Below are 4,298 nucleotides of genomic sequence, written 5' to 3'. Positions count from 1 at the left end.
GGCCTTTTCCTCAGAAAGCCTGTCCCTGTGAGTCTCTATGACAACCAATTCCACAGCCAGCACTACTCACACACACACACACACACACACACACACACACACACACACACACACACACACACTGCGAGCGTGTAATGAAGTGTGCTTCACTACAACCGCTTTTATCACTCACTATCACACTTTTAAGCTCATTGCTTAGATATAAAAAGTACATATGTGTATTATAATAGCCTGTATATTCTACTAATTCAACAATTGTGTAAAAATTGCTATTTGAACGTTTCCAACAAAAATAATAGCAGAAAATCAGCACATTCGATTGATTTCTAAAGGATCATGTGACACTGAAGATTGGATTAATGACGCTGACAATTCAGCTTTGCTTTACAGGAATACATTACATTTTAAAATACATTAAATACAGAACTTATTTTAATTGAAAGTAATATTTCATGATATTTCTGTATAAAAAATAAATGATAAGTAGCTTTAGTAAGCATAAGAGACGTCTTTCAAAAAATACGACTAATTATTGTAAACTTTTGACTAATAGTTTTGCATTTATATAGGCTGTGCACTACACTGACGGCAGCAGATTGCGAAAAAGATGTTAAACGTGACAGAGCTTGAAGGGACTGTCATAAACGCCTGATATCTGATGTAATGAAAATAAGCAAGTCGGTCAAATACGTCGCTGCACTAAAGAAAAACATCCGGTGAGCTCTTTTGTCTGGTCTGTGTGGCTTTCTCTGACCCAGTTTCCTTTTTAAAGAGAATGGTTCAGATGCGCTTTAGAGAGCATTATATTCCACTTTAATCAATGGTCTCAGCGGCAGTTACATCTATTCCTCCCGAGCTCTGCAAGGACAATCTGACAAACTTCCCTTTGACATGAACGCTCTTTTGATCTTCTTCTCTTTCAGATGATTTGTGGCAAATGATGGCATGGACCACCTTGGTCAAGATCTCTGAACACAATGCTGTGATGACGCGCAGCTGGATTAATGCGCACATACACAAGCTGTCAGATGAATAAGCAGCACTTGTACAGGTACGAACAGCGATATTTCAATAGAGCGAACCCGGTGAACTCGGAAGTGTTCTAGCGAAAAAGCTGAGCACTAGAAATGTTAATATTATTTAATGCTCACGAAGGCCATTAGATTCTTCTTTTTATGTGATTCACATAGCCTTATAATAGTTTTCAGTCGATTTATATTTGGACAAAAATCAAACGTATGATGATTTGGTAGTTCAGTGAGTGAGTCAGATGTTTGTTGAATTACTCAAACTAATAACTGGTGAATCATTAAGCCATTTGTTTGTGGTTGCATGCTGAAAAAACACGATATAAAGGAACGCGGCGTGGTCTTTGGTCTATTTCAAGCTTTCTGCTTATCATTACATATGCTGTAATGTTACAAAACATTTAGTGCACAAAAACTGCATCAAAACTTGCTCCATTTCGGTCTTAGTAACTATAGAAAAATAACACAAAAAATAAACAGATGCTTCACCCAAAATGTCAATAATTAGCCTAATGTTTTTCCAAACTATTCATTTTTGAAACACAAATTAAATCTGACAGCTTTTCTGACCCTCCATACATAGGAAGGGTCCTAAAAAAAAAAAAAAAAAGACACGTCTTCTGGCATGTGGTTTATATAGCGAGGCCAGGATGAGTTGCAGGTGTGACTGTTCATCCTGTGATGGGCCAGGTGCTCTCGTCCATCGCCAGGGCAACGCTGATTGTCTTCGGGATACTCATCACTATTTATATATATATATATATATATATATATATATATATATATATATATATATATATATAACCCCAAACTTTTTGAAGAGTATTATCTGTCTGTCAAAATTAAAGTCAAGTCATATATAACAGAAACTTTCTGAAACAAATCAATTCGCTAAAAAGTTGGAGGCTTCTGTAAATATTTGGTTTATAAATTAGATCACTATTCAGCTTAGTTTAATGCTCAAATGTTTAAGCCCCATGAAATCAAATTGAAGTTTTTGGGGTGTTAGTATCAAAATGCTGGTCTTAAAATAGGATGGTAAGTGAAGATTCTGTCATTAATTCCTCACCAGAAACAGCGTACTGCCAAACCCGCATCACAAGATATTTCTGAACGCGAGACCACAAAAAACATCAGACCCATCTGAATTGTACACAAAACGTATGTTTTATAGCAATATGGAGTCATACCCAGTCAAGCGTGGCTTTCCAGCTCAGCGGTGTGATATAAACAGAAAGGGTGGGGCTGCTTGATATATCCTGACCTGTCTTCCTGTTGCAGTTAAAATGATGCTAACACATAGAATAACGGTGCGTGTTTCGAGGCACTTCAGTGGACCTTTCAGTAAAGCACATCACATAAAGAAGCTTGGTGCAGCACATCAGCAGATACTTGTCCCTTCTCAGTGATTCTGTCTTTCCCATTCTGTCCTGGGCATGGCACCAACGACACAGATGCCGGCAAGCCCGGTGACATGATCATCCTCTCTCTCACGCTTTCGTTTCTTGCTGTGCTGACGACGCCATGAACCGCTTGGTCATTACAGCCATCATCAAATCACGCACGCAAACTGCACCATCCCGCGAACTATCTCATCTGCTCACTGGCCGCGGACCGACCTGTTGGTGGTCGTATTAGTCATGCCCCTTCAGCATCGTCTGCATTGTGATGAACACGTGGGTCATGGGTGAAGTCATGTGCAACATCTGGTTAATCGTGGACATAACCTGCTGCACGTGCTCCATTCTGCACCTCGCGCCATCGCTGTGGACCCGGTAACTGCGCCATTACGGACGCCGTGGAGTATTCGAGAAAGAGGACGTCTCTACGCACGCCGTCATGATCAGCGTGGTGTGGCTCCTCTCTATAGTCGTCTCTCTGCCGCCAATGCTGCTGAGACAACAGGAAGAAAACTCGTGCATCATTAAGCCGCGACAACATGCCAGCGCCGCTTTACTCCACGTTTGGGGGCTTTTTACATCCCGCTGATCTCATTCTCATTCTCTACTACAAGATCTACCGAGCAGCGAAGACTCTGTACAACAGGAGAGCCAGTTGTCTCCAGCAAGTCTCGGAGGTGAACGGACACATGCTTCCAAAGTGCAGCGACCGGGCCGGCACGCACCCCGACACCTCCCTCAGCCCTCCGAGAAATCGGTGTCTGAACCCTCCACCGAAGGCGACAGAGCACGATCACTACGAAAGCTCCTAAGTCCCCGGTCCCGCAGAGAGCGGTCTGTCAGGAGGCGACGCATCTCCAGCACGCGTGAGAAGGCCGCCACCACCCTGGGACTCATTCTGGGGGCCTTTGTCATCTGCTGGCTGCCGTTCTTCATCCATGAGGTGATTGTTAACGTCTGTAAATCCTGCGATCCTCTCTCCGAAGGTAACCAACTTTCTGATCTGGCTGGGTTATCTGAACTCTCTCATCAACCCACTGAGTTTACACCATCTTTAATGAGGATTTCAAAAGGGCTTTTCAGAAGTTGATCAAGTGCAAGAATTACCTCTAACGCTAATGAAGGGACTGGGCAACACGGAACTGAAACTATTTACACCGGAAAACAAGGACACAATTAAACGAGGGGTTATTCTGCACAATTAATTTAGCCTTTTATATGGAAATGTTTTGTTGATTCATTCTCGTAGAGTAGAAAAATTTTTTTCAAAAGTTAGGCAACAAATCAGGCCACATGTTTGTCTGGAAAAAATTTCTCTAACTTTTTTAGTATAGCAATTCTGCTGCTGGCAAATAGATCGCATAGAGCATATTTTGAAAACTGAGTTATTTTAATTTTAATATCACCCTTTTACAAGATGTAATATGTGGCCTTAGTTGTTGTCCCAGAATGTGTCTGCAGTTCAACTCAAAATACTCCTACAGATCATTTATTATAACATTTGTTGGAAATTGTGGCGTTTTTGGGGCAGGTCAAGAAAAGAGCTATTTTGGTATGCATCACTTTTAAATGCATATTCACTACAATCTCCAAACACAGTCTCACTAACCAATTTGTATATGTTTTACAAGTTGAGCAAATCTAAACAACATCAGCATGTACGATTTTGCCTAATTTGTCTAAAACTCCCAGTGAGTGAGTAGGTTTTAGGGGTGGTGATGTTATATAGGTCATTGATACAAATTTATCTGAATTGCCAACTCGTAAACTAGTATATAACTAATCCCCACTTTTTTTAAAGTAACCATTGCCCATACTGCTGTTGACATAAAAAAATAAACTGATTACAACTACAAAAGCAATCCAATCA

General features: G+C 40.9%; 1 pseudogene; it reads left to right on the top strand.

The window, feature by feature from the left end:
- The first annotated feature begins 2,206 nt into the window (after window positions 1–2,206).
- On the top strand, window positions 2,207–3,541 carry LOC122351448 (annotated as a pseudogene).
- Window positions 3,542–4,298: the final 757 nt, after the last annotated feature.

Source organism: Puntigrus tetrazona, chromosome 9, assembly GCF_018831695.1.
Source record: "Puntigrus tetrazona isolate hp1 chromosome 9, ASM1883169v1, whole genome shotgun sequence".
Taxonomy (NCBI): Eukaryota; Metazoa; Chordata; class Actinopteri; order Cypriniformes; family Cyprinidae; genus Puntigrus; species Puntigrus tetrazona.
Note: the sequence above shows the minus strand (reverse complement) of the source record. Positions and strands in the feature narration are given on the sequence as shown.